Here is an 8614-nt window from a genome sequence, read left to right as displayed (position 1 = left end):
TAGCTGTGGCCTGGGGCAGCTACGGAAGTTTGTAATGCTCGCAGGAGAGTTTTCATCTCGCCCTCTTCTCTCTCCCTACCCCTCTCCATTCCCTGGGTGGAAGCTGCAGCAAGGACCCTGCTCTGGCAGGTACAGACTACACACTGATACTCCAGACTTCAGAGGTTGGGAGACGCCTTCTTATATTTCTGGAAGAGGGGAAAGCAAAAGAAGACACCCGGGCCCCCCTCAGCCCAGGCCCAGAGGGGCACTGTCTCCAGCCTTGGGAGAAGTTAGAAGTTAGTCGTGAACCTTTGCCAGGCCAGGCCCAGGTACATCTAAGTTGTAACTCAGATCTGTGCGAAGAAACCCAAGATATGATGACTTACTTTTGGGGTGAGTGGCCCGGGCACTGGGTCACCCCACGCGGTGAGGCTGAACCAGCCTGGGAGTTACCTCAAGGTTGGCGCTACTTCGGCCCCAAGCTCATGGTCATCTCAGACTCTAGGCTTCCCCCAGACTGGGGATCGCTCAGCATTGGCTGGGACGTAGCCCCTCTTCCCCTGTTCGTGGCCCGTTGCCCAGGGAGACCTCGGGGAGTATGGGAGGGGCAGGGATGCTTCCTGCTTCCTACCGTCGCTTCCGCCTGCTGACCTGGGGTTCTCTGCCCAGCCCGAACTCCCGGGATTACCTTGCTGTGGGACCTGGGACTCCTGTCCCCAGTGTCGCCTGGCTTCAGTTTCCCTCCCGCGTTCTTCACTGTGTCTTGGAGCACCTTGCATTTGACTGCAGGTCTCCATCACCCTTGTTATTTGTCCTTGGTCCCTACGGAAGCTCTGTGTGGGACGCCCCTTTGTTTGGGGTATGTGGGGTTTGAGTAGCTTAAAAAGTGCCCTTTGCTTGAATTTCAATGCAAAAAAGGGAGTGTTCGGGCTGAACTCACTGGATTGAATAACACTTCAAAGAAGACAAAAACAGCCCAAAAAACTCCAGACCTCATTTCAGTCCAGAGAGAGTCGGCATATTTTAACCGGTTGGTTCTCAGCAGGCCGGCGACTTCCACATCCCGTCAGGGCGCAGCTTCCTAATTACAGCGCGCTCGCTTCTCCGTCCCTGTTTAATTCATGTTGGCACGGGTGGTAGCACTTTATTTTCATTCCAAACATATAGGACTCAGTCTGGTTGTGTATGTTTCCTCTTGAAACTTAGCAAAGAGAGACGAGGCTTTATGCTGACAGCATAATGGCCAACATTACAAGCACGTTTATCTCGCCTGCCCTGCCGCTAGGCGTCTACTGGCTTCTCTCCACTTTCCCGTTCTGGTCGGTGTCGTGACTCCCGCCCCGCCGTGCATTTTTGCTTCATAACATCAGGCTATTAGCTTTGGCCGAACTGAGCGAGGTCGCACTCAAAGCTCAGTAAGCGTCGCGTTCCCCTCCCCCACCCCACCCTCATCCCCTCTTGGTTTCAGGAGCTCTGTGCTAGGCCCACAGGGCACACTGGAATGTGGGAGCTCCTGCCCAAATGGGGTCCAAATTCAGAACTCCCCTGCACCCCTACCTGCTCATGCCTTCTCTCACCTTACCTTTTTCAAATAATGAATCTCACTTCCTCTTAGCAAGGGAAGAATGGTTAATTGGGGTTAAATTATTGTGATGGACTAGTTGGTTGGATCTGGTTAAGGACAGTCGTTCTTAGGGTGGAGGAGGTCTGAGGAGGTCGGAGGAGGTCTTTCTGATGTTCTCTTCTCCAGCCTCCAGCATCATGAGAAATCTGGATTTCAGTTCCCTAATTGCCAGCTTTAAAGAAACAATGGGCGTCATTCATTGCTTTTATCTCCCAAATCCAGCACCTTTAGTGCTTAACTAACAGAATTGGGTTTTGGCAGATGGAGAGATTAAAGTAAGTGTGTGTGTGTGTGTGTGTGTGTGTGTGTGTGTGTGTGTGTGTGTGTGACTCTGCCTGGGAAAGATTGCTGAGCTCCTGAGTCCCCATCCCCACTCATGTTCTGGATATTTTCTTACTAAGGCCAAAACAAAGGTGAAGTCAGCCTCACGCTACTTTGCTTGCAGCCTTGTAATCTCTTGAAAAGGTGAGCTATTAAGAGGGTTTTCCCTGGAGAAGAGATACTCATGTGATCTAAGCCAGGGGAGACTTTGAGGTGACAGAACCTCGAGGAAGGGAAACGAAGCATCCCCCACCGGGAGCCATGCGAGTGGCCCAGGAAGGCCCCTCCCCCAGACACCTTCTGCATAAAGCACTTCGCTTTTCTCCTTTTTAAAAAGACACAGACCACAGCGGGAGGGGAGTTAAGTCATGAGCACTGTAGGAAGAAATAGATTTATGCCTTTGTGCCACCCCAAGTGGAAGGATCCAGGGCAGCAAGTGGTGGAGAATCAGTTCTTGAAAAAGCTGGAAGAAGGAATGGAAAAGGGGAACAAAGTGGGGTACCCACATTTGGTCTGATTCCCAGTTGCAGTCTCAAACTATGCACTTTGTTTTGGGTAATTTATGCCAAAAAATTCAGAGTACTGCTGGTGCGTGCGTGCGTGTGTGCGTGTTGCCTTTTAACTTGGTGCATATTTCCAAAAAGATTTGGGTGAAATCCTCCATGGCTTGCTGGGAATTACTGTCTGAGTCCAGATGACAAACAACCACTTTTTCTGACTTTCATTTCAGGCTTCAGTCTTATCTTATCAAGAGGCTTCTTTTCCCACCACAGCCTACATGACAGTATTTTGCCTGCCTTTCCTCTGAAGTTGTTTGTTTGAAAGTCATTTGAATCTAGATGGCCCTTTTACTGCTCAACTTTGGGCGAGACCTAATTTTGTCCTCTTTAGCTCTCAGTTGATGCAGTCTCTGTGAATATGGCTTTAAAAATAAATAAGCCACTTGGCCATGTGACGCTCTTAATTGGTACCTTCTCAGTCAGGGCTGACTGTCTTTGATGAAACCTAACTTGATTGGAGGAGGAAAAATGATCAGAAAATCAGATTTTGAGAACTATTCTCTGTGGCTTTCAGACAAAGAGCAAAGTTGCTGAGCAGAAGTACCCAGTGATGACTGCAAGACCCATAGAGATTGTGCTTGCTGTCCCTGACATTGACCTCTGAAATGCATAGTCTCTAGCTCATCAGTACATTAAAAAAAATTGATAAAAATATAGTTGAAAGGCTCATAGAGAAAAGCATAGGTATATCTAAGGTCTAGAGCTGGTTTCCTAGGCTGCAAAAAGGGGAAAGGAGTTGATGCCACAGTCACCTTCTTCAGTGATTAAGTCTAAGATACAAAGTTGGGTACGTATCATGATTGGTTAAGATGTTTAAATAGCACGTTCTAACCTTTGGTTAAAAAAATAAGCCTGTTTATTACTTTCATTGGAGCTATTTTTGGGCTAAAAATAAAAATTGCCTGCTTAGTAAGTTGCCAATAATTATGCCTTGAGCACGATTGCCAGATACCTGGAGTGAAGGAGTTACTAAAAATACAACTTACTATGTTTTGCAGAGCAGGAAATATGACTAATTTTAAAGGTGGCCTTTTGGCAGATCTGTTTTTAGCAAGTATTTCTGAAACAAACAGGTGCTAAATCCTGGTTTTTTTTTTTTTTTTAAGTGCTAGAAATTCAGGGGTAATAGCTCTGAGGAACAAGAAATGCTTAGAGAACTGGAAACTCCTATTAATCCTCAGCAGGGATTTCTTGGCAAAAAGGAGGCGTTTGGCCCAAGCACCTGCTCAGTGTGTCGTGTGTGACAAGGCAGTACCTATAATTTCCGAGATTGCATGCTTCAGTGTTGGGTGCAGTCTTTTTGAACTTTTTGCCTTGCCTCATCTTTTTGAAGTACTTGCGCACGATGGAAATTGGCACGTAGGGCTCTGCTGTTAGTGTTCATTGATATCCAGGCTCCACGGACTTCAAAGGGTGCTTTGAGTCGGCACAACAGGGCTGAATGGTACCCATGGAGAGGAGTACAACCTGAAATTTTCTCTGCAGGTGTTGAGTCACCAGCACAGGCGGAGTTCGGGAACAGTGTTCTGCACGCTGCTGGCTGTTCTAAGTGCAGCGTGGAAGTCCTCCTCCCCCACGGTCATCCTCCCAGCAGGTGTGGAGAGTGGCAGCTGTGCCTGCCCGAGGAGATGGGCAGGCTGGGCGTCCTCCGTGGGAAGGTGGCTTGGGCATGAAGTGTCATTTACCTTAAGGTAGACACTCTGTCTTGATTGTTCATGGTAACTGAGCGACTTGCTTTCTTAGCTAATTGAAACCCATAGATCATCCCTGAGCCTTATTTTAGCAAACTGGTGAAAACCTTTCGTCTGGACACTTTCAAGTGCTGACCTGAACTGAATTTCACATTCTCTGGTGGGGTCCTGCTGGCTGGCTGGTAAGATGACCAGTGGAAAAAGATGAACCATAGGGGCTGAGTACTCCCCAAGTAGGCTGATAATGATACCTTTACAAGGTAGAGAGAGCTGTTGTTGCTCCTGTATTGTAAATACCAGCTCAGTGGTGTAGTGTTTTGTGGTTTTTTCAAGGTCCTCCATGCATTTTCTCATTAGATGCTTGCAGCAACCCTGCGCAGTGACTAAGCGAGGAATGCCTTGAGTCGATTTCCCCTCTGACTTTCTCTATTGTTAGGGCTGCTGTAACGGTAACCACAAAATGGCGGCTTAAAACAACCGAAATTTATTCTTTCACATTTCCGAAGTCCAGAAGTCCAAAACCAAGGTGTCAGCAGGGCCATGCTCCCTCTGAAGGCCCTAGGGGAGGATCCTTCCTGCCTCTTCCAGGTTCCTGTGCTTCCCCGCCATCCTTGGAGTTCCTTGGCTTATAGATGCGACACTCCAGTCTCTGCCTCTGTTGTCACATACCTTCTTCCCTCTGTGTGCCACCTCTGTCTCCAGATCTCCCTCTCTTTCCTTATGAGGACACCTGTCATCGGATCTAGGCTTGACCCTAACCCAATATGACGGCATCTTAACTTGATTACATCTGCAAAGACCCCTTTCCAATAAGGTGACATTCACAGGTACCAGGGCTTAGGACTTCAGCATGAATCTTTTTGTGGGACACAATTTGACCCATAACACCTTTTCTTAGATTGTTAGAATTGTGTTGCAGGTGATTTCCTGGTAAGTGGGCTTTGAGCGGGAGACAAAGGGGGCTTTAGGGAATGGACTCAGGACCAGTACTTCCGAAGAGAGGGCAGGGAAGGGGCAGAGCATAGAGGCCTCTGGCTCCAGTGCAGTATTAACTGAAACTTCTGCCTGTGCTATGGTGAGCTCTGGAGCTGAGATGGCCCTTCAGAGGCATCCAGTTTGGGACCGGGGGACGGGGCCTTTATACCTCTGCGCAGACCCGTCATTGAATGGGGGCTGCCCTGGGTGGGCGGCATGGCCTTGGACACTTGCTGAGGACAGTTCCTGGGGCGAGGTCACAGCCGAGAGCCAGCAGCGACGACAGCCTGGGGGGGAAGTTCTTCAGCCCTGAAGTGAAACCTGGGCAGTGTGGCTTGGTGTCCACAGCTTTCTGAGAGAGGCAGGACCAGGGCTGGGGGAATCTTAACTCGAGTCCTGGCCAGTTCCACAGAGGAAGTGATGGCTTCCCCGCCCTGACCTTGCTGACTCAGCTTGCGGTCTTTTTCAACCTGAAATCTACATTCGACCAGCGAATCTATGTTCCAAACACTCTTGGCGTCGAGGAAATGTTCTGGCCTCATGTTTCTCTTCACTTGGACTTCTGTTGGGTTTAGGGTACTTTTATGTGTTCTATGTGTTTCCTCTTTGATTTGGGACGAATATTTGAGTGGACAAAAAGTCTGTTTGGGTCACAGCCATCTCTTAAAAACCTCTTTCCCTCTCCCCCATGCCAGCTCTGTTCTATCTAGCTAGGTGATTGTAATTACTGAGTTCTTTTTTGTTTTTAATCATTTTTGTTTATTTTAAAGATCCATTTGGTTAAGTGTGGTGTAGTTAATATAAACACATGGTCCGAAATTCAAAGGTTTCAAGGGGGTATGAGGTGAGAGGTAATTCTGCCTCTTCCCTTTGTGCTTCGGGGGGTGTCCTCAGCTTCTGGTTTCCTGTGTACCCTCCCTGAGCTACTCCATATGCACGCAAGCGTGTGTACATATGCGTAAATGTATAGATACAGAAAGATGTATTTTTACACTGTGCATGCTGTTCAATGTGTAACTTTTTTCACTCAGCAATATGTCTTGAACATCCTTGCCCAAAACGATGACAGGATTGCCTTATTCCTTTTAATTACTGCAGGGTGTTCATTGTATGGGAGTGCCATATTTACTTAACCGATCCTTGTTGGTTAAGTCATTGGACATTACTTAAAGAACTAAAGACAATTAAAGAATGGACTTTTAGGTTGTATGCAATTTTCTATTATTCCCAAACCGTGCCACAGTAAATATCTGTGCCTATTTGTCATTTCGTAACTGTTTCTATTATATCTGAGCGATAAATCCCTTGTCTTAGGTGAAGGGGTCTGACTGTCTCAGCTATTGATAAATATTGCCAAATTTTGTTTTCCATAGAGGCTTTCTCAGTTTATACTCACATGAACCTGGTGAGGGAGTATCTTTTCACATCTTTGTCCATACAAGGTACTCTTAAACTTTTTGATCTTTGCCCATCTAGTAGATTAAACATGGAATCTTATTGTATTTACAGTTTATCTTATTTATAAGTGAGTTGAGCCTATTTTCATATGTCCAACAACAATTCACGTATTGTTTCTGTTAATTGTTCATGTCCGTTCGCTATTTTTCCCTTGGGCTTTTGGCCTTTTTCTTATTGATTCGTAGACACTCTTTGTATACTAAGGAATCAGCCCTCTGTCAGTGATACATTTTCCAACCTCCTCTATCTTCCCTCCACTCCCCATTTATTCTCTGTCTTTGTGTCCTGGTGACACTTGCCATTGCAGAGGTCATTTCCCTGGATTCCACTAACTAGAGAGGGACCATAGATGAGCTTTGAGAGTCTATGAACCTCTATAAATTGTATGTGAGTAATTATATTTCTGGGGAGAGAGTCCATGACTTTCATCAGATTCTAAAAGGAGTTGTTTATCCCCACATTACCCACCCCTGTTAGCTCTGCCGACCAATTGAGCTTTGTGCGTTGTTGGGATGAGAATTAGGTTCACCTGGGTTTGTTAGCACCTGTGCTAATTGGGCTAAAGTTGCAGGATATACTCAGCCTAGGCACACTGGACAAACAACCATGACCTTGGACTACGATCCAAGGATACTTAATTTCTGCCCCCTGCCATGCCTGTGTCACAGACACGGGGCATGTTGGAGTATAAATGGATCTTTGGAAAACCTTGACTCTTGCTAGGAAAACTCTGAATCTGTGTCCCCCATCTGTTTACGTAAAGACAATATATGGTGGGTGATTGAGAAGAAAGAAAAAGTGGAATATTGAGGGAAATGGAAACCTTTTAAGGAGCAATGGTTGCCACTTAAATTGGACATAAAGTGCACTAAGTATAAGCACATGTGCAAACATATGCCTGGGGACCCTCTGGGATATTTTGTGTACCCAAGGAGCCGTCTGGACAGTGGCCCTGGCAGAGGGGACACGGGTTTGGAATCAGTGGTCGGCAGGGCCTTGCTCTGTTGATTCTCTCTACAATGCTTCTGTCCTCTGTCACTCTCTGTGCCTTCGCCCTGTGCCGTCTTTCCTCAAGTGCCTCTCGTTACCTGTATTAGTTTCCTAGGGCCGCTGTATGTAACAAAGTGCCACAAACTTGGTGGCTTAAATAGCAGAGATTTATTGTCACATGGTTCTGGAGGATGGAAGTCTGAAATTAAGGAGTCAGCAGGGCTGGTTCATTCTGAGGGCTGAGAGGGCCCGTTCTAGACCTTTCTCCTTGGTTTGTAGAAAACTGTCTTCTTCCTGTGTTTCTTGTCATCGTCCCTCTATGTGTGTCTGTCTCTGTATCTGTATTTCCTCTTTTTATGAGGACACCAGTCATATTAGATTCAGGCCCACCCTGATGACATCACTTCCCCTTGATTCCTTCTATAAGTCCATTATTAGTTGTATTTGGACGTGTCTCCAAATAGAGGTCATATGAGGCCACATTTTGAGGTACTGCAGGTTAGAACTTGCTAGGTTAGAACCTGAATGTTTGTGTTCTCCCAAAATTTATATGTTGAAACTTAATGCACAACTTGAGGTGGGGCCTTTGGGAGGTGATTAAGCCATGAGGGCAGAGAACCTCATGAATAGGATTAGTGGTCTTATACAAGAGACCCCAGAAAGCTCCCTTGCCCCTTGTGAGGGCACAGCAAGAAGGTGGCTGTCTGTGAACCAGGAAGAGAACTCTCACCAGACAGCAAATCTGTCGCTGCCGTGATCTTGGACTTCCTGCCTTCAGAACTGTGAGAAATAAATCTCTGTTGTTTATAAGCCACCTAGTCTATGCTATTTTGTTATAGCAGCCTAAATGGTCTAAGGCAAGACTTAAACATATGAATTGGGTAGGTGGGGGGACACAATTCAGCTCATAATACCACCTGACCCCATGGTCTATATTTACGTGTTGATATGTTTATTGTTCGTTTCCCCACTGGACTGTAAGCCGTGTGAGGAGGGGATCACTGTTCTCTCC

Source organism: Pteropus vampyrus, unplaced genomic scaffold, assembly GCF_000151845.1.
Source record: "Pteropus vampyrus isolate Shadow unplaced genomic scaffold, Pvam_2.0 Scaffold233, whole genome shotgun sequence".
In the NCBI taxonomy this organism is placed as follows: Eukaryota; Metazoa; Chordata; class Mammalia; order Chiroptera; family Pteropodidae; genus Pteropus; species Pteropus vampyrus.
This window is presented reverse-complemented; position numbering follows the sequence as displayed.